General features: G+C 38.8%; 1 protein-coding gene across 1 annotated transcript in view; it reads right to left on the reverse strand.

The window, feature by feature from the left end:
* Positions 1-23,203, reverse strand: part of Slc36a4 (solute carrier family 36 member 4) — a 101,305-nt gene that overhangs the window by 54,782 nt on the left and 23,320 nt on the right. The window contains exon 2 of the mRNA XM_005337194.4: positions 18,988-19,189. The gene's annotated coding sequence lies outside the window, so the exon portion shown is untranslated. The remainder of the gene's footprint in view (positions 1-18,987; positions 19,190-23,203) is intronic.

A 23,203-nucleotide genomic window follows, 5' to 3' on the forward strand; every position in this document is an offset into this window, starting at 1 on the left:
ATTTCAGCTTCTGAAGGAAAACACATCCAACTTAGCATTCTGCACTTAACCAAACTATCAAGTGTAAGAGTAAAATAAACACATCTTAAAACATATAAAAACTTGATATGTACATTCCATGTACTCTTTTTAGAATTCACCGGAGGAATGTTCCACCAAAATTAAGAAATAAACCTAGAAAAGAGAAGACATGAGACCCAGAAAACCAGGAATTCAACACAGCAGAGAGAAAATCCTAAGTATATGCCAAAAGGAAGTGGCATTTGTGCAGCAGATGTAGAGAGCAACTAGTCCAAATTGGGGCAGGAAGACAGAAGGCACAAGGAAGGGATACCTACAGGGACAAAAGAAACTGATTCATAATCTTAAGAGTGTATAAAATTGAAAAGACCTTTATTTTTCCGAGTTTTTGAAGAGTGTGAAAAGACTTTGCCACAAATATGAAGAAAGCCAAGAAGATGGGGTGGGGGGGTGGGGAGGCAACTCCAGTTCACAAAATATTTGTCAAACAAACAAAAATACAGTACATTATTTCTCTCATAGAGTATAATACATACAAATCATAATCAAACAAGATATGAATTTAATGGAGAATGTATTACAACTCTCTTTGAAAATATAAGTGAGGTGGAAAGAAATATTCTTCATGAAGGCTGATATAAAAAAGCTAAATTTTCACTTTTCAAAATTGTAAAAAAAATGGTGGTAAATAAACATGAAAGTTAATAATGACTATTATTTAAAAGTATGGAGGTAAATACAAAATAAATCTACTGCAAAGTTCAAAGTGGTTGCCTCTTAAATAAAGAAATTGTAGGATAATAGAGTACAAGCACTTGTTTTTTTCATTATAAATATTATGTGATTCTTTAAGCTAAGTGAATAATAAAATAAACACTAAATCTGCAAAACAAAAATCAACAATCTCAGCCAATTAGTAATTTTCATTTGGATAAGTATCTAAGAAAGTCATCTATAACATGAAGTTTATTATTTAAACTCATACAGTTTCCTACTCTGTAGTTGTTTCCAGATTCTTTGTTTTTAATGCCAATCATCTTTTGTGCTAAGGGTCATAGCAATTTCAGATTCTAAATTTTTAGTGACTGAGCAAAACAGTGAATAAAGTGAATTTTCTGAAAAGTCTTTTGAAACTTTATAGTTAAAAATCAAAGGGAACCTTCTAATTAAAGACTACTGATCCATAAGAAATAGGTTTAATACAATACTAATCTGCCTAACTATTACTACTTCTTGCTTTTAAATTGTTTATATGTAAAATTTTGTCATCAAGAAAAAATTATAAGTCATTTTTTTCTTGAGTTGGGAAAAGGTAAGTTTTCCATACAATGTAAAAATTTTTTAAAGAATTTAATTAAAATTCTAGTCATTTCACTAATTGATCTAAGGAGGATTCCCTAAAACAGTAAGATGCTCTAGAGAAAAAGGAAATCCAAGCTGAAGAACTAGTTAACAGTTAGATTTGCATTTCCCTCAGATCTACCTCAGTTAGGATCTCTTCACATAATCTTGCAGCAATGGTATTAAACTTGTAATTGCATCCTGTAAAACTGAGCACATAAGGCAACGTTATTGGGAAAATCCTCTGGACAAGCAGCAGACTGAAATGTATTTCTGAAGTGTTCAAAAAGTTTGTATTTATAAAGCTTTGAACAATTCTGAAAAGCTCTTTATTTTAGACAGCTTTTTCGCTGCTGTGACTAAATGTTCCAACAAGCACAATTGTAGAGAAGGAAAAGTTTATTTAAGGTCTCCCAGTTTCAGAGATCTTAGTCTATAGGAGGCTGGCTCCAATCCTTGGAGCTCAAGGTAAGGCGGAACATCACCAGAGAAGAGTGTGGCAGAGGGAAGCAGCTCACATCATGATCAGAATGCAGAAAGAAAGGTCTCCACTCTCCAGATTCAAAATATATACCTCATACCCACACCCCCAGTGAACCACTTCCTCTACCCACACCCACCTGCCTCCAGTTAACACTCAGTTAATCCCATCAGGAATTAATTTACTGATTAGGTTCAAGCTGTAGCCTAATCATTTCTCCTCCAAATTTTCTTGCATTGTCTTACATGAGAGCTTTTCAGGGGGATACCACATCTAAACTATAACACTCTTGAATCATCTCCTGTCCATCCCCCAAAAGGTGAAGCTAGAATTCAAAGTCTGGTGTGTGTATTATTTTCTTATTATAATAATTATAACTACTATCTACTAGTTACCTGACACACACTGGTTACCTGACACTAGTTACCTGTAAGCTGCTTCAATCATCCTCTGTGACCCCCTCCAGGTTCACTTTTCCTCTCTCTCCCTCTCCCTCTCCCTCTCCCTCTCCCTCTCCCTCTCTCTCTCTCTCTTTCTCTCTCCCTCTCCCTCTCCCTCTCTCTCTCTCTCTTTCTCTCTCCCTCTCTCTCTCTCTCTCTCTCTCTCTCTCTATCTCTCTCTCTCTCTCTCTCTCTCTCTCTCTCTCTCTCTCTCTCTCTCTCTCTCTCTATCTATCTCTCAGTGCCCTAGAAGGCTCTCCTGAATAGATTGCCGCAGTGGGCTCCCTGAAGTTCATTAGGTTTGCCCATTGGAGGTAGAATGGGCAATGGAAGGAGATCAGGGAGCAGATGTAAAATGAGTGGGAGTTATTCACCTGACCCTGCTAACAGAGTACTACAGATTGGTTGGATCTCATGGCTACAGCATTTTTCAGGTGCCCTCCCCTTCCTATTGTCTTTCCAGACCTAAAGATAAATAACACTTTTCCTCCCCATTGCCTTCCTAAGATATATGTCATCCCTGTTGAATTTCCTAAAAACCTTAGTCAATTTGGTCTTCCAAAACAAGTAACAGAGTATGGATGGCTTATAAACAAGTGAAATTTATTTCCCACCACTCTGAAGCCTGCAAATCTGAGATCATGATGAGGTTCCAGGAGACTCCATGTCTGATGAGGGCCCTTTTGCAGCTTACAGACTGCCAACTCCTCATTGTATCTCAGTCAGTGGAAAGAGGGCAAGACAGCTCTCTGTAGTCCTTACTATAAGGTCACTAATTTCATTCATGAGGATGTCAAATTCATGACCAAATCACCTTCTGAAGGTCCCACTTTCCAATACTGTCACACTGTGGCAGGGCTTCAGCATATAAATGGGGGTGGGGGCATCAGTCCATTGCACCTGCCCAAACCATTATAAATAGCTCCTTCACTCAACATCCTTTTATTTACAGTTTTCTTTGTGTGTGTGCCACCTATTTCCTAGTGAACTTTACAGAAATGTACATACATGATCTTATTGTTTCTCTTAAAAAAAAACTTCAAGTATTATCTCTATTTTATAAAAGAAAATAATACTAAGTGAAGTTAATGTAGTTTACTCAAAATCAAATAATAGAGTCAAGATTTTAACAGATTTCTAAATACCTGTTTTCCTCTCTACTATAGTCTCTAAAAACATTCATTCAGGCAACAGAATGTTCTCAAAATTTGAAATCCTGTGAGCTTTCATTATCATCTCAATAACTGTGTTGGAGATGCCTATTTGTATAGATAGGAGGACAGTAGTTACTGAAGTACTCATTATCTTGATTTTGGCCAAACACCTAGGCCTCTTACCTTCCAAATTAAACATTCTGGATAGTGGTATATAGGTGCCAAGCAAGGGTTTCTTCTCATGTGCTGTGTTCTTTCCCCTATCCATCCATCATCTCCAGTCTCTGCCTCCTTTTTTCAGGTTGTTAAATTGTGAACCGAATCTTCTGAATCTCCAATCTCCTCTCTTCTCCCTCCTTCTACCTTCCAACTGACTAGTCCTGGGAGGGCCCTACTAAAGATACACTAGCCTAGGGCTGGGCCACCAGATTGTAATTCATTCTGGAATTTTTTTCTGTAGAGATTCCATTGTTTTATCATTTGGTAGTGATGAAGGGAAAAAAGTTAAAAGCAAAGGATAAAGTCATGAGAGTGAGGTTAGTTTAGTTCAGTTTAATCCTTTAACTAGGTTCTTGCTTTCCACTTCTTCTTCCCATCAGTCATATCTTTAAGATAAAAAATAATCACAATAGTTTAGATAATTCTATAAAAATAATTTTATAAAATTCTATATAAATAGTTATAAATAATCATAACTAAGTTTTACTAAGCTAGACCCTGTGCTAAGTGCTTTTCAGCATTACTTCTTTTATCTGGCACAACAACTGTATATGTTAGGTGTTATACTGCTCTATTTTTTAATTGAAAAACCTGAAGCTTGGATCTATTTGCATGACATCAGCAAGACAGCAGCATAGGACTTTCCGGTGCTCATCCCTTTCCAGAAACATCAACTTAATGACTATCCATGCACAAAAATATCTTCATAAGAGCAAATGGATCCAGGAGAGACATTATAGCCCCTAGCTGGAGCACAAAAAAATAAGAAAAGATGCATTGAAGAAGGTAGGAAAAACAATTTCACATTATTTATACCTCCACTCTCCCAAACTTACCAGCACAGCATAGGGAGAGATCCTCACTGTGTGGAGGAAGTAGAATGAGGTAAACACCCAACTTTGCGTCGGACACCAGCACTAGGCACAATTTAGTGAGTACCAGTACCAGGCTGTTCCATAACCCAGGCTCCAGTCCTACTTCCAGTGCTAAAGACCCACTCAGCACCAGCATGGCCCCTGTGGAGCCAGACTTTAGGTCATTGCCTGCAGATAAAGACTCCAGGTCTCTCCACTTTATGGTTCCAGTCTATAGACCCACCCACCCACAGGCCTAGGCACAATATCAGTCTACCTGAGAACTCCAGCAGCAAGCCTAACTACAGACCCTTCCACTTAAAACCTCTGGATGGGCTGACTGGTAAAGGACTTTCTCTGCTGAAGTTAATCTATAAAGACTAAAAGATTTGGATGTGGTGGTGTGTGTCTATGATCCCAGCAACTCAGGAAGCTGGGGCAAAAGGATTGAAAGTTTGAGGCAAGCCTCAGAAATTTGGCAAAACCCTGCTGAAAATTAAAAAACATAAATAAAAAAGGGGATGGGAATATAGCTCAGTGGTAAATTGCCTCTAGGTTTGATCCTCAATACTGGGAGGAAAAAAGAACGAAAGACTTAACTCCTGCAAATGTGCAGACACCAAAACAAAAATCACAGAATCGTGATTAACCAGGGAACATAACATCACCAAAGGAATAAAATAAATCACCAGTAGCTACTCTAAAGAAATGGAGCTCTGTGAACTGACAAATAAGTCAAAATAATCAGCTACAAAATGATGAAATGATATCAGGTTATTAGGCTAAGTGAAAAAAGCAAGGCAGGGAAATACAAATGCTGTGTGATCTCATTAACTTGGAATCTAAAACAGTTGGATTCACAAACACTTGAGTGATGGTTTCCAGAAGCTGGAGGTGGAGGAAATGATGAAATGTCAGTCTAATGTTACAAAATTTCAACTATGCATGATGACTGGGTTCTAATGTGTAGTATGATTACTATAGTTAATCATACCCTGTTGTTGTCATAATTTACATACGAGATATCCCTCCAAAATCTCATGTGTGAGATAATACAAGAACATTCAGAGATGAAATGATTGAATTATGAGACTTGTGACCTCATCAATGGATTAATTCATTTGAATGGATTAGCTAGGCAGTAATTATAGGCAGGTAAGGTATGGCTGGAAAAAGTAGGTCATTGGGAGGATGTACCTTTGGAATTTATGTTTTGCGCCTGGTAAGCGTAGCTCTCTCTGCTTCGAAGTGATGCATTCTGAGCTGCTTTCTTCTGCCATGCCCTTCCGCCATGGTGTACTGCCTTCATAGGTCCAGGACTATGGAGCTGACCATCAGTGGACTAAGACCTCTGAAACCATGAGCCAAAATAAACTTTTCCTTCTCCATGTTGTTATGAGGTGTTTTGGTCATGGCAATGAAAAAGCTGAGTAAAATGATATGTACTTGAAAGTGGATCTTAAATGTTCACAAAATGAACACAGATAACAATGCAAAGTGGCAGGTAATTTAGCTTGATTATAGTAAACTTTTCACAATGTACACACATATTAAAATATCTTACTGTGCACTGTAAACAGATTCAGTTTTTATTTTCAGTTATACTTCAGTGAAACACAGTTTCACTGGCTCTAACTGCAAATTCTCTTGCCACATAAATGTACTTTTAATTTAAAGGTCTCTAAGTCAGGCTTCTCTCCTACCAGGCAGGGAGAAATGAGGATTAGACAAGACTAAGCAACTTGTCTGAAGTCTCATAACTAAAAAGCAAGTCCACTTGCAACTCTAGAACATGTGCCCTTCATCATCCTGCCTCAGGCCACTCGAGGTATTGAGCTTCTGAGTTGGCAGGTGAATGTCAACCACACTACCAACTGCTATTGGGTGCATGATTTAGTCAATGCAGTATTGTTCATTTTTTTCTATGATTCTCATATAACTAATGGAAGATCAGGAAGATCACTGTGAAATAAGGTCACTGAGCTCCATTCGCTCTTGGGGCTTAACTCTGACGTAAATGTCACTACTAACATATTAAACATTGTCCTCTGAAAATATTGCTCTTTGAAGGGAAAGAGAAAGAATGACTTATGACAAGTGCTGAAAAGCACAAACTTGTTATTTAAAAGCACACATGCTATTTATTCCTTGTGGTATTTAACATAAATGGCAAAAGGCTTTAAAAGCTCATATTTTAATAAATTCCAGTGTGCTTCCAAAGACTCAAGAGAAAAAGTGCCTTCCCTTTTTCTACTTTAAGCATTATGTATTGGTTAAATATTAACCTACAAGAAAATTATTTTACTTGTGTTCTCTTCCGGTGAAACTGTTGTCCTGCTGAATACAAAAGACTGGGTTTTCTCTAGACACTAAGAACTCATGATCCTCACATGTAAATTTAACGTGGTAAGTCCTCTCTTATTTGGGGCTTTTTAACATCAAGGACTGGCTTGGGATTTAATTTGATAGGCTGTACCTGTCGACTTTTGTGTAGTTCTCTTTTATCAGAGTTCAAAGGGAGTGTGTGAAAGATTTACGGCAAGTAGGTCACTTGAGACCCATGTTAAGCATGAGGAAACCTGGCACTCTTGCTATCTGAAACACTGTCTGTGGTGATCTGAGGAGCTTGCTCACAACTTAATAACACTGTGGAGAATATCAGCCACTTTGAAAGGAATAGAATATTGCCTCATTACTGAATCTGCCTAAGAGATGAAGATCCTGGTGGACCTGATTAGAGAATATAAACACCAACATACAGCCTGTTTTTTGGTAATAAAAAGAAGTGGTGCAGAAGTTGGAAAGCTTCCATTCAGGAAGAAGTTCCAGCTAGAGAGTCATATTCCAGCTCATGCTGTTTGAAGTTTTTGAGACTTGGAAAGAAGCCTTTAGAATGGGTACCATTTAAAAAGAAAATGTCACCAACCTGTTTCACTTAAGGCCAGACTAGTAACCAGTCAGGTTATGCTCTATTTATGTGGTGCTGTTCTGTCAATTTTGTTTGTAGTCATAATAACACACAATTGTTCATTGTCTGATGAATCCATACCTATTCATTGTCACAGGGCAGCACTTACAAGGAAGACCTAACTTTTCTCAGCAGACCCAAAGCACAGCTTGCTCCTTTAACTGAGAAGCCCCATTCTCACATTAGAATGCTCATCTCATTGTATCGCAGGATTTATTGAATTAATCCTATAGATTTGTTAGATATCTCATATGAATATAGCATATTTACAGTGTCTTAGTACTTATTTTCCAGATTCACACTTTTACCTTTGGCACTTGATTTGGAGTTAAAATAAGGGGCTGTCACAAATTCCATTCCCAATGGGTGATCTATGCTGATAACTAAGGGCCCAGTTTGCCTGGGACAGTTTTAATGTCCTCCATTGCTCTATAAGTAATGCAACCACCCTTCTCATAGCACTAGCTAATATCCAACATGGAGCATGTGTCAGAGAGCCACCATTGTCCCTTATCCAAGTGAAGCAAATCTAAATTTCTGGTGTTGTTCACAAGGACATAATGTCTTGGGCCAAATCCCTAATCTCTTCTTAAGGAATATATACTTAAGGAAGGCCCCAAATTCTTTGAAACCCATCCTCCTTTTAAAACTACTTGAACAGTCACTTGGCTGACAATAACAGCAAATTTTTCAGACATTATGACTCCTAGAGTGGTACATTATATGTTTCAAAGGGCACTGCTAACATATCCGTCACAAATTCTGCCCTGCACAACTCCTCATCATGAATACTCAAAGGAAAATTTAAGTGTCTGGTGATGCCACTCTGTGAACAGTTTCCTCTTTACAATGCCCAGAAACGACTAGAGAGTGCACTAAGCAAATATCAGACATAAATGTTACATTAAGCAAACAGTGGGAGCAAAGAATATGAGATAGGTCAAAAGGACCCCATGCTACCCAGCTGTTCCAAGGGCAAATAGACCACAACATCGTGGTAGACAGTATGTACTCAACAAATGTTAATGTCTCCTTTGCCCTGGCTCTAACTGGAAATCTTCTTGCCACATAAATGTACTTTTAATTTAAAGGTCTCTAAGTCAGGCTTCTCTCCTGCTCACCTGTGAGATAAAACATGCTGGGCAAGAAGGCAGGAAATGCCCCTGAACATCTGGTTCTGGCTGGGTCACAGCTTTCATAAATCACTTGGAACTCAATTTAAAGGACTAAAAATTTGTTGTGCATCTGCTGGGTTTGAGTGTGATATCATTCCTGACCAAGATAGAGCTCACCAACAAAACTGTATTTCACCAAGAAAGATAAGTCTTGTACAAAAATAATTGTAAAGAAAAGCAGAACCTGACAATTACCTGAACAGGAGAGAAACAAAGTGCAAAGGAAATACAAAAGAAAAAGAAGGTCTTTTTTTGGAAATGGTAAGGACTTCATGGAGGTAGAAGGCATTATTTATTATCATCACGATAACAACATTAGCAAGTATTTGGAGTGGGGGATTATTATGTCTCAAGTACTATTCCAGATACTTGAAATGGAGTTTTATCTGAATTCATCTCAGTTAAATTTGATATTGGAGAAAAGCCATAATTGGGAAGTACATGAATGGAGAAAAATGACATTCCAGATGTTGAGAACAATTTAATGAAAGGCATGATGTCAGAGGCATCCAGGAAACAGTACTTATTGCAATACTTTTTGGACAGACTTTGATAGATGTAAGAAATGAGGGAGATAAGACTTGAAGAATGAGTAGGTGCCTTAAATATCACAGTGGGAAATGTGGGATTTTCTCAGTAGGCAATGAGGTTCCACTAAAACAATGACTCTTAGGGGCTGGGGATATAGCTTAGTTGGTAGAATGCTTGTCTTGCATGCACAAGGCCCTGAGTTCCATGATCCCCAGCACCAAAAAAAAAAAAATTGACCATGGATCTATGTTGGAATCCCTATGGGGGCTTTTTCAAAGTATGTATGTCCATGCCTCCTTCACAGAAACTGATTTCGGAAATCATATGCAGCCCAGAAATCTGCATATGAAAAAAGATTTTCATCAGGAAAGGGTATTCCTCCGGCATCCATTGCTTTGAATTGGTAAAGAGGGTAAGAGTATAAACTGGCTAAGTGTTTTGGTTGTAAAGAATAGAAGATGACTCTGGCTAGTTTTAACATAAAACAAGTAATTTTATACCAGTGCTTGAGGAAGAATTGTGGGGACATTCACACGGAGCCAAGGGGTGAATTGAAAACCGAAGCTCAGGGAGGGTAAACCAAGGCAGCTTTAGGGTCCTCCTCAATTCACCAGACCCTTCTCTCTAGGTGGTACAACCATCACTGCAGCTCCACGCCAGTAACTTCTGTGTCTCTTCAAGCTCCAAATTCAAGGAGAGAGAAGTTTGAGCAGCTCAAGTCTTTATCTCTTTGCCTGGAAAATTCAGCACTGGCCAAGGAAGCCATGCCAGCAAAGCTGGATTTGAGGTCACCAAAGGGTAGCAGTGCTCCAAGTCCCACTAAATTGTGGGATTTGGGGGAGCCAGATTGCAAGGTGCTGATAAGTGAGAGAGGGCAATAGCACATTACAACACTGCTTCCAGCCCTGTGACTATAAGAGGAAGAGGAGGAACGGGGCTTGAAGGCAGGCTTTTAAGGGAGGGGGTCAAGAAACTAATATATAAGCAATAAAGGATCCACACAGAGACCTAGATGATGGCAACAACTGATTGGATAGAAGGATTCTTAAGAGGCCTGTGGAATTACCTTTATACAAAATAAGATAAATGTCAAAACAAGGGAGAGGCAAGTTAGTTGCTCTCTGTATGTACATAGGAGTGACAGTGAAGTGGCCACAAAGAACTTGAAATTCTTGCACAGGGAAAATCTGTAAAAGTGACAGTCTGTGATTCAAAGCTGAGATATTTTTTAAAATCTCTACAAAAAGGAAAAAAAAGCCTAGGAGCTTGCAAAACTTATCTATAACAGAAATGAATGTATTAATTTAGCTAAGCAAAGAATGCATAGGTAGGAAAGTGAGTTTGTGAGTCAGATTTTCTTTTCCAGTTCTGGAGATAGAACACAGGGCCTCACACATGCTAGTCAAGCACTCTACAACTGCGCTACAACCCCAGCTCTTAATTTTATGAGTTAGTCAAGAATAGAAAAAACAGAAAAAGTCACTGAGGAGAATTTTAGTTATGTCTATTTCAGCACTATCCAAGAAAAGTAGGGACCTATCCGGTATTTCTGGTCCTGTGGGTGAGGAACATTCTTAACTTGGTGACAGTAAGCCATCACTTTTCACCTTAGAGCCTGTACTCTGAATTCAAAACAACCTTCTTCCTCATTAGGATTAAGTTCTCTCTTAAGGAAGTCTATTGCCCAATAGATCTGTATTCTTGTCTTTATACTGTAATTTCTTCTGAGGGCCTGGATTGACTTGTTTCTGATTTGATTGGACTTTTCACAGAGTTTGACATGGATCATAAGGACTCCATATTCTGATAGTCATTTCTCATGGAAAACTAATAGACCAATGGCCTGGCTGGGGGCAGACTCTGCTAATTGTCTACCCAATATCCTTGCTTAGTGACACACCATCATGATTGACCTATACATGACTCTCTTATATTCTCATCTATTCATGTTTTTATACTGTTAGGGGTTAGACAAATGTGAATGGTAGGAACATGAGGTTAAGAGAATAATTTTATAAAATGAACCCACTATGCTGACTCCCCACATGCTTTGTTTTCCAAGAAGAAATTTACCTGCAGCCCTGCCCGGCTTACCTAAACAGGCTGTGTCACATTCCTCAGCAAACTGTTATCAGCAGGAGAAATGCGGGCCTGAATTAATGTTGATAGGAGGAATCCAAGTTACCCTGAAGAGGGATACTTTTTTTGACCCTATTCACAGACCAGGTCCCCAAAATCAGAGAGACAAGGCTAATTTCTCCTAACTATAAAATCATTAAGACTTTATGGTTAAGAATCCAACTAGAAGTGGTTAGCATGGGCTGAGGTTAGCATGGGTGAGTTGTCATGGCATTAGGTACTTGAAAGTCTGATGTCATTCTGCTGTCAGTGGGAAGTCAAGAGGTAGACCAGGGTAGGACTCTCTGAAAACTTCTCTGTGATCCCCAATAAAACTGTAGTGCAATAGAGACACAATGTCCCTCTCCTTTCTGAGATGAGCCACTCTATCCCTTGAGAATGTCCCCTTTTCCTTTTCCTATCTCTTCAATAAACTCATTCCTGTTATTCTAAACTATATGTCTGAAATATTTCTGACTTGATCACAAGAATTGAGGTTGGGGGGTGGTTTATGCCGCCTCGATTTCTCAGAAGACCCTGATTCTTTCCTCACCTCTTGCCTCACTCTGATCCTAGCTTTGTAACAATACCATCAACAGATAAAAATGAAACAATTAAAAACCATAAGTAAAAGATGTATTGGTTTCTCTATTACTCTTGTAAGTTTGATTGAATTATGAAACTATCACCTAGATAAATTTTATCTCCGTGGATGGATAAAATGAGGGTTCTTGTTTTGTGTGGGTCCATTCAGATCATAATGCTGCCTCTGGAGGCCCATGAGGGATCATTAGTGGCCTCTTTGAGCAGACATACTCTGGACATCATTGAATGTTCTCTATAATAACCCCTGTAGACACTAGTGCTTATCTTTCTATACTACCCACTTAGGCCAAAGTAAAATGTTGGTGAAAAATATACAGTCTTCACAATTTTTATTTCAAGTAAAAGAATTCATTTCTTGACTTTTATCCACCTACTCCTATATCAAAGAAAATTAGTTGATTAATTTTCATAGTTGTAAAAACAAAAATTTGCTAACATATAATAAGCTTTAACTTATGTGCCATGGACAGAATATGGCATTTATATGAATTATCTCATTGAATCTCACAACCAACTATCCAGTACCCAGTAAGAATAAGCTCCTGGTACCTCAGGCATGACTGCAGCCTATGTCCTTTGAGTTTACACAGCTATGACCCTGTATTCTGCTGTGTTCCTGATTCTTTCCTCAACTCTTGCCTCACTCTGATCCTATTGGTCATGACCCAGGGATTCCATGTTCTCAGCTATGGTTGCTCTCACCACCAAAGCAACCTATGTGATGACCCAGTTGGAGCCAGCCCAGGACACTGGTGGGTAGTAACTATCCAATCTGCAGCCCATGAAGCCAGCTTCCTTCCAGTCTTGTCCCACATCCTCTAGAGGAAATCAAACACTTCACTTTTGGACCTCTCCCTGTTACTCTCACATGTAATGTGGGGTTTTGCCACACTCTTCTTTGGGTCAGGAACAACAGGTTTGTGCTACCTGAAGTATGTCAAGTGCCCCAGTTTCTCTTTAATACCTTCTTCCCCATTGGAATAGACAGTTTCCTAGTGCCTTCTCACCATTCAAGGAGTAAATCTTCTATAATCATCTCAGTTTTTTTTTTCTTGATTTGCTGGAAACTGCTTTAGAAAGATATAGTTTCCTTCTAAATATGGTTTATTATGATGAGTAATGATGGTGACAACACCTCTTCAATAAGAATGTCCTTAATGATTTTCTTTGAATGCTGTTTTTGTCTTCAGAAGTCTGCCTGATCAGTTAAAAATAGGAGAGAAATCAAATATCATCACAACCTAGGTGACTGACTAGTCCTGATTTAGCACTGAAATCCCTCATTCAAGGAAACTCCCCAATCCTAGGCAAACAGGGAAGTTGGTCAGCCTACCTCCTCTACAGAAAAGTCCACAATTAACTTAAGATGATAACTTTTATTAAATCAAAGTCTTTTAAAGGAGATTTTCCACTCTCTGGTCCTATCGGAGGTATCTACACCTACACATATATACACAACACTAAAGTTAGGAAGAAGCAAGCATCTGATTATTGTTGTAACTCAATGAATATCCTTTAAGTTTTAAACTCTACTATAGGGTTTGAAATACTTTACCCTCCTCCAAAGGTTCATGTGCTGGAAACTTGTCTCCAGAGTGGAGGTATTGAGGTGGTGGAACCTGTAAGAGGTGGCTAGTGCCTAGTGGAGTAACTGGGTCATGAAACACCATCTTCACTCAAAAAGCTGAAGCACCAAAAAAACAACCCAATCAACAAATGGGCCAAGGACCTGAACAGACCCTTTTCAGAAGAGGATATACAATCAATCAACAAATGTATGAAAAAATGCTCATCATCTCTAGCAATTAGAGAAATGCAAATCAAAACCACTCTAAGATATCATCTCACTCCAATCAGAATGGCAGCTATTATAAAGACAAACAACAATAAGTGTTGGTGAGGATGTGGGGGAAAAGGTACACTCATACATTGCTGGTGGAACTACAAATTGGTGCAGTCAATATGGAAAGCAGTATGGAGATTACTTGGAAATCTGGGAATGGAACCACCATTTGACCCAGCTATCCTTCTCCTTGGACTATACCCAAAGACTTAAAAACAGCATAGTACAGGGACACAGCCACATCAATGTTTAGCAGCACAATTCACAATAGCTAAACTGTGGAGCCAACCTAGATGCCCTTCAGTGGATGAATGGATAAAGAAAATGTGGCATACATACACAATTGAATTTTACTTAGCAATAAAAGAGAATAAAATCATGGCATTTGCAGGTAAATGGATGGCATAGGAGAAGGTAATGCTAAGTGAAGTTAGCCAATCCCCAAAAAACAAATGCTGAGTGTTTTCTCTGAGGCTGACTCATAGTGGGGTAGGGAGGGGGAACATGGGAGGATTAGATGAATTCTAGATAGGGAACAGAGGTGGGAGGGAAAGGGAAGGAGCAGGGGATTAGCAAGGATGGTAGAATGTGATGGATATCATTGTCCAAAATACATGTATGAAGACACAAATTGGGTGTCAACATACTTTATATACAAACAGAGATATGAAAAATTGTGGTAGATATGTGTAATAAGAATTCTAATGCAAAAAAAGTACATGTATAAAGACATGAATTGGCGTAAACATACTTTATAAAAAAAGACATGAAAAATTGTGCTCTATATATGTAATAAGAATTATGCATTCCACTGTCGTGTATTTAAAAAAATAAAATCAATTAAAAAAAAAGAAACACCATCTTCATGAATGGATTAATGCTATTTCTCGGGAATGGGCTAGATCTCATGGGATTGAATTAGTCCTCTTGAGAGGATTGTTTTAAAGTGGTCCCACTTTAAAAGAAGAAGAAATTGTTTCAGCTTTGGGTCTGTAACATGGTGGACTCCTGTGTTCTTCCTAATTCAGGGGCCTATAATCATTTCAACACCCTGAAAGAGCAGTACTGGGAAAACTGTATTTGTAGTGATCATATTACTTATTGACAAGCTTAGGATATCTTTTGAGATTGTAATGGGACCCTTTTAATAATATTCCAGGTGAAAATGGAATCTGTCCTGGGTCAACCAGCAAATGTTCTCATTCTTTTGAATGTGTATCAGGCCAGTACCCAATGATGGGAGAAGAAGCTTGCCTGTAGCAGCTTGCCTACATTGGCTGCCACTCTGCCATGGTTGCTCCTCCTTGTGGATGCAGTAGATATTATTGGATAAGACTCCTAGGGCCTTGTGAGGCACAACTTCTCTTGTGAAGATTATTAATTCTTCAGTTGCAATGAAAGAGACTTCCTAGTGCTTGAGCTCCTAGGAAGAATTGAGATACACACACACACACACACACACACACACACACACACAACTTACATAGGGAGATACACTTACCTGCCTTCTAAATTTTCATCTGAGAACATATGTCATTCTACAGTAGTGCACTGAATAGCCCTCATCAGCTTGTGACACAATAAGGCCACCTTGTTATTAATTCCCAAATTTTAACGACTTGCTTCCCATGTGCTGTGAACTCCTTGCCCTGAAAATCATCAGGGGAAGTCACTTCACTCTCTGATCTGCTCCCTCAGGACCAGCATCCCTACTGTACTACAAAGCAGGTGGTACCCACACCGAGTATCACTGGAAACTGGTAACTGTAGTCACCAGGGGTTTCCTGTGAGGAACAGGTGTAGGAGGGAAAACACTGCTTATTGTATGCCTTGTTATGCCTTTTGAAATTTCATCTCATGTATTTTTAGCATTCTTTCAGATACTAAAATAAGTGAAAAGAGAAAAAAGCTGTCTGTGTAGGTGGCTGTGCAGGAGCAGCTGGAATATTTCCCTAGTTTCTGTGTTAAAAAAAGAAAAAGGTAAGCCAAGCCATCAGCTTAGGCATCCATGCACTACGGAATAGCCCTGCTGTTTTCATTTCTCAGTCCTTGTTCTAATTAATACAACAGTTACTAATTGGGCATTATGTAAAATTGTGGATGTGTAACCAACGTGATTCTGCAATCTATATTTGGGGTAAAAATTGGGAGTTCATAACCCACTTCAATCTAATGTATGAAATATGATATGTCAAGAGCTTTGCAGTGTTGTGAACAACCAATACAAAAATTAAATTAAATTAAATTAAAAAAAGACTAAGGCAAATAATATTCAGGGCTGGGCCTAGGAACAGTTGAGTACCAAACACCACTTACAAATCCCATTTTCTTCTGATGGTAAAGCATTTGTTCCAGGATGAATCAGACTCATCCTGTCTGGCTTCTCAGCCCCAGCCCTTCAAAAAGGGCAGATCATCCAGAAACTTGCCAGACTTTCCTGAGACCAATGAGCCACCAACAGGGAACCCAACCAAGGGATCACATGGATCTAAGGGAAGAACATTATTGAAAAATAGTAATCGCAACTTCAAATTGTTCATAAAACCTTATAAAGGGCTCTTGACTAAAAAAACGTTAATATGCTTAACTAAACTCCTCCTCTCCAGGCAGGGCAGGTAGGCCCTGAGCATACATGCACCTAGTCAGTTTTATAGTTGCAGGAGTGGGTCTGGGAGAGGCTTAGCTCTTTATTGGAAGAGGATTTGTGGTCCTCATGAATTCTCTAAGTAACATAGCCCCTGCACATTTGTGACAGTGTCTGGCACATAGAAAATGTTCAGTAAACATTAACCCTTTTTATTATTATTATTGTACGTGTTTTTATACATTTCAGGTGATTTAGAATGGTAAAAACTGTAATCCTTTTTTATAAATTGATGATTAATGAAGATATTCCAAGGTTTTAACAATAATTACTTTCTCCAAAATGGCAGGAACCACTACTTTCAGAAGTGGTTGAGGAACACGCTTGAAAGAATACTATGGGCTTTTCTGCCACCTAGTGGAAAATTAGATTATTATAAGCTTCTCAATAAACATGTGAACTAAGCAAATAGGTTTCAGTAATTAACAATTGGCTTCCATTATATGCATTATCACAATATCAAGCCTCTAAAGACACAGTCTATCTCTATATGGAGTCACCTTTTTAAAAAAAAAAATACCGAACAAATCCTGTTTGAGCTGCCTAATCACAAACCAAAATCTATGGAGATTCCTGGCCACTTCCAGGTATCTTAGTCACTAGAACATGGCCAGAACCTAAAAGCAGGGGGCCTGGCTTTGATGAATAACTTCTTCATGAATCTTTACCACAATAATTACGAACATAAAATAACGACAAATACAAAACAACAGGAAAAAAAACCAAACACTTAAGCTATTTAATCATATTTCCCTTTCTAAAGTGTTTTTAATATAAATACTTTATTCTCAGAAAAATCTATGAGATTGAGTATTTATTTTTAATTTTAAAGATGAGGTTAATTGCTGAAAGGACAGTGGGGAAGAGAAAGAAGGAGCAGGAGAATCCCTGCTGTCTTCTGACTACATTCTGACCTCTCCCAAATCTTACATGGTCTTCAGGAGAAAGATTAAGAAGGAAGACAATGGTTTGTTTTTCTCTGAGAGAACAGCAGAGAACCCTATGAGAAAGGAAAGGGCAGCCAAGCTGAAAGGCAACGCCACAGGGCTCACATGCCCCTTGGTGGGAAGACTTATTCTGCCCCCTGCTCAGGGCCAGTTGTATCACTGTGCCCCTGATCCACAGCTCTCTGGTTCCCCTGGACTTTGCTAATTTAAGCATCCACCTTTCCTAATTCTCTAACTTTTCCTCTCCACAGGAAAATCCCTTCCAACTCTAAAATTCTGTTTTCATCCAACTATCCCCATAGATTCTGTCGTATTGTTCTCCTGCTCTTCAAAATAGACTTATCAGAAGAATAGATTCTTATCACATTTCATTCCCCACAATTTACTCCTTAATTTACTACATACAATGTGGATGTGTAACCGATGTGATTCTGCAATCTGTATTTGGGGTAAAAATGGGAGTTCATAACCCACTTGAATCTAATGTATGAAATATGATATGTCAAGAGCTTTGTAATGTTTTGAACAACCAATAAAAAATAAATAAAAATAAAAATAAATAAATTTACTACATACAACTTCCTTACTAGTTCCATGCTTGTCAGCCCTGGAAGTGGCTCTGCTTATCAAGGACCACTTCATCCAGGGGACTTTTCTGGAGTCTGCTTTTCTCCCCAAGGTCTCATTGGACCTCAGAGACACCTCGTACCTGCTGCTTCAAATCATGACCATCACCCTTGCCCAAACCAGTTGTTCCCCCACCGGTTGCCATGCCCTGGAACTCAAAGTTATCAACAGAAAAATGTAACAGTGAAAAAAATAGTGGAAGATTCCCAAGCCAAAGGGGAGAATAACTTTTTTATGTTATCTAGTTGGGGAGAGATTCACATAAAGATTTTTAAAATTTGTTTTACCTTTTTACTCTGTAAAAGTTTCAAACATAGAAAAGTTGCAAAATTTGTACAATGAACTCTCATATATCCTTTAGTGAGATTTACCAGTTGCTAATACTTCATCGTATTTGCTTCATCTCTCTCCGTCTATGTTGTTGTTGTTACTAAATCACTTGAGAGCAAGTTGCAGACATTCACTCATAAATATTTAAGCATTTATCTTTGAAGGTCAGGGACATTCGCTTTCACAGGGTAATGATCATTCAGAGACTTTAATGATGACACAATATAATTATGATAGTACATAATGATGGTATAGTTAAGGAATGTGCAGACTATAACCAAATTTTACCTCTTATCCAAATGATGTCCTTCCTAGCAACAAGGAATTTTTCTCATCCAGCATTTAATAGAAAATTATATCTTACATTTAGAAGTCATTGTTTTTAATGTCCTTTATTCTAGTATGGTTCTCAGTCTTTGTGTCTCCTGACACTAATGTTTTTGAAAAATGAAGGCCATTTGCTTTGTGGCTAGTCTTTCAATTTGGATTTGATTGATAGTCTCATAATAAAATTCAAGTTATACATTTTTGGTAGAAATATTACATAAATTGATATTAAATCCTTTCCAGCATATCTTATCAGGAAATACAAGATACCAGTTTGCTCTCCACCATAAGAGTGCTATTTCCTCTTCTAGTTAGTACGTAATCTTTAAGGAGAAACTTTAAACTGTATAAATATACTCACCCCAAAGAAAGGGCAGCCAAGCTGAAAGGTAAAGCCATGCCTCTTGGTGGGAAGACTTATTCTGCCCCCTGCTCAGGAATGTCTCATCATACACTTATCATGTTCTTTAGAATCAGCTGTCTTCAATGGGGAATGGCATTTAGACATCCTGATCTGGGTTCTAGGTTTTCTCATTGTTCTGAGGTACATTACTTCTAGCCTCCTATAATTAAGAAAGAAACATGCATGTTCATATATTATTTTCAGTTTTTTGAAAAATCATGGTTTGATACTGACCCTTATCAGGAAATATTCTAAGCCAATATTATACATTTTCTTATTTCCCTACCATAAAATGCATATCCTTTTCCCCACAACAGAAAACTATATTCCCAGAACAGTCACTATATTTACTCAATTGATTATTCCTAAAGTTCATAAAAAATAGCTTCAAAATTAATATGTTTATGTTGCTGCCAAAAACAATATTTATTAGTACTTCTTTTTGGCTTTAGACTGGGAGTATATACCTAAGTACTGTATTCAAAGTGATTTGGATTCATTCTCTTTTTCCTTCTATTGGGTTCTACCATCCATTTGATATACTTTTAGATTAATTTGTTACTGTTTTTATTCAATATAAGGCTATTAGTATCATTAAGAATGATACAAACACAGAAGCACATATATACGCATACTCATATACACAGAGGACTTTCACTCTTTTTCTGTGTTTTCTACTCTGCACCGGGTAAGCAATTCTATTAGTTTCTGGTTTCTTTGTATATTTCTTTTTGGGTATGTGTGAGTGGCAAAAAAAAAAAAAAAATGGAGATACATGTATATATTCTTATTTCCTCTTCTTTCTTTCAGAATAGTCAGCATAATATTTTTTTTTCTGCCTATGGGATTTGATCAAGGAAATCTCCATAGAAAGCAGGATTTTAAACTTCCACCTATTCCTAAAAGTAAGAAGCCAAGAAAAATGCCTTAACAATTGCCAGGCACAGTGGTGCACACCTATAATCTCAGTGGCTCAGGAGGATCAGGAGTTCAAAGCCAGCCTCAGCAAAAGCCAGACGCTAAGCAACTCAGTAAGAACCTGTTTCTAAATAAAATACAAAAAGTAGGGCAGGGGATGTGGCTCAGTGGCCAAGTGCCCCTGAGTTAAATCCCCAGGACCCCCTCAAAAATGCTTTTTGATAATAAGAAAGATGTTCTGACCAATGGTTGTCAAAGCATCATCATGGGACCAGCTTTACTGCACCACCTGGGGACTTGTTAGAAATGCGAATTCTTTGACACCTCCCCAGACCTACTGAATCAGAAACTCTGGGGATGGGACCCAGTAATTCATAGTTCAAACAAATCTCTAAACAATTCCTGGGTCTTAACGTTTTAGAACAACTGGTCTTGGTTAGTCAAGGAGAAAGAAGTTGAAAGAATAACACCTATCTTTCACTGAGTGCTTACTTTGTATGGGACAGGTGTACACATCTTACATGATCTGTATTCCTCATATAATCCTCATAACAGCCTCAGCCAGTAGGAGCTGTGATCAGGTTTACCATGGAAGAACTGTGGTACTATGAACATAAAAAAATTCTTAAAATCATACCGTTAATAAGTGGAGGGGACTAGATTTGAACCTGAGCACACGGACTTTAAAACTCATGAGCTTAACCATTACACTATACTACTTCTTATGTCAGCATTCAATAAAAACAAACTAGATTTCTCTCCTTAATAAAATTATAGGCTAGCTTCCTGTGGGAAGTGTTTCTGAGTATTTCTGTACTAGGTGAGTTGAGAGAAATGTTTGGCTAGAAGGAGGGAAAAGAAGGTCTGGGAAATGATGGTAGGCCAGTGCTTTGTGAAGAATGTCATATGAAATAGTCACAGTGGTGGGGACAGTGGAGGGCCTTTAAGGCCAGGGCCTTTAGCCATTCCATTTCATCATTTCCCATATATTGTGTCTTACTGAAGTCCCTCATCATCCTCCAACCTTCAGGGAGAGTTGTGGGAGAGTTCAGGGAGAGCAATGTATGTCCATGCTTTACACTTTGACCCTAGAGGCGAGGTCCAGGCATGTCGAAGTCAATGAGGAGAAAGCATAGCAGCTGTTAGGTAAGGAGCAGACATAGAGGATTCACTGGGAACAGGAACTGACATCCAAGTTCTGAAGAGTGTTTAGTGAAACCCTGAGACCAACTGATGATACAAGGAGGTGGATACCACACACAGGAGTTAGAAGAAACGCCAACCCCATCGAAGATGGTGGGCCAGTGGAAAGAAGGCAGCATTCTGTGTTGTCCCATGACCCAGGACTCAACCTCTGGTGGTAATATTGCTTTTCTGAGAGTGATAGAGGATCCCTCCACAACTGATCACACATAGGAATCATGGCCACCATGACTCCTGACTCCCAACTACTCACCCAGTCAGGTCTTGCAGGTGCCTTAGCAGGACCACCAGCATCATCCCCAGCACAGAATTCCCAGATGCTGCACCCACAAAGGACATTCAGCAGCTACCTATGCACAGGAACTCCATCCACCACTCCCATGTGGATCCCCATCTACCAACGTGGGGCTCCCCTGGTCACGTCTATCTTGGGACTCAGCAGCTACTGCCATAATCCCCTACTCACAGTAGCCTGCCTGCACCTGGGGACATCACAGGCTTTGAAGAAAGCCTACAGCCACAACACTGCACACCACAGAGTTCATCTCTGAACGAATAGCATAACACCATCACCCAGCTCCCTCCACCCAACCCAACACCCCACTGATGAAAGCAGCTGCCTCCATCACATCTTTAGTTGGGGCAACTACCAGTTTAGAACCCTGGATAGCCAGGTATGCATAGTTTTCTAATTCCCTCCAATCCCCAGCAGCTGCTTACTCAGCAGAGTAACTGCCCAATACAAAACAGCCCTCCCCGGCTGCTGTGCAGCCACCAGAGTGCAACACACAAGACTCCCAGAGAGAAAGGTTCCTGATTAGGAAGTAGAAAGAGAGAGGGTGAGAGAGATACACTTTAGAGACTAATTTAGAGGGCAGGAACCGTAAGGTCTACAGGCGCGATAAGACCAGGCACCACATCACAGGAACAAACCCCAAAGGAGATCCTTTAGGTGCAGACTCCCTCCCAATGGGATGGCGGGTGCCATACCCCACTGCTAGGTGCCCGGCACTCAAGACCAACCCTCAAACTCTGGTAACCCCCACCATCCTGAGGTCAGAGATACCAACTAGGAACAGAAAATCCCACCTATTGGATGAGAAGGGAAGCAGGAAAGATACTGATTTCCAACCAAAATAATCCTTGTTTCTTACTTCAATATTTTTTCTTTCTTCTCCCTCTTTATTCCTCTGCCCTCATACCCCCAACATATGTGAAACCAAGTTTGCATGAATTAGGATATTGAGGACTGAGACAACTAAATAGTATATTACAGTTGTTCTCTACATTCTTTTTGTTTGTTTGTTTTCTTTTTCTCTTCAATTTTTACTATTTTAACATTTTTTCATTTTCCTTAATATATATGTGTGTTTGTTTTATGTACTCTACTATCTTCCCTCTTACTTGTCTACCCAAAATTACTACCTCTCTATTCTCCTGCTACTAACCTCCTTCTTTAGATTTCTCTTTCACACTTCCTAATATATAATAACTCTTCATCCTCATCTCATACCTCCTCAGCATATCTTCCTACACCTACCCCCTGGTTCTTTGTCCACCATCAGAAACTGTAAACACTTTTACAAACCTACTGATTATATTGTAGATAATAATTGAATTTACCATTTCTGTATATTGTGACCAAACTGTAAATGTTTTAACAACAACTATTTGTTTTTAGGTGGTATTTTGTTTAGATTGGGATCTGTAAACATTGTCCTTCCCCTCAAAGGAGAGGCATTGGAACCTTAAGGGGCACTATAAGCATATGGGGTAAAAATAGTAATGCCTCGAATCCACAGAGCTAGAAAGGAAGATAAGGAAGAAAGTGCCCCCGGCAAAAATTAAGATACCACATTATTAGGATCCATGGCCAGCAGAGCAGATGAAATCACAGAGAAGGAGTTCAGGATGTACATAATTAAAATGTTTTGTGAATTAAAGAATGATATAAGAAAGCAAATACAGGAAGCAAAATCATTTCAACAAAGAGCTACATAAGCAAATACAGGAAGAAAAAGATTACTTCAATAGGGAGATAGAGGTTCTAAAG

This window comes from Ictidomys tridecemlineatus, chromosome 4, assembly GCF_052094955.1.
Source record: "Ictidomys tridecemlineatus isolate mIctTri1 chromosome 4, mIctTri1.hap1, whole genome shotgun sequence".
Lineage (NCBI taxonomy): Eukaryota > Metazoa > Chordata > Mammalia > Rodentia > Sciuridae > Ictidomys > Ictidomys tridecemlineatus.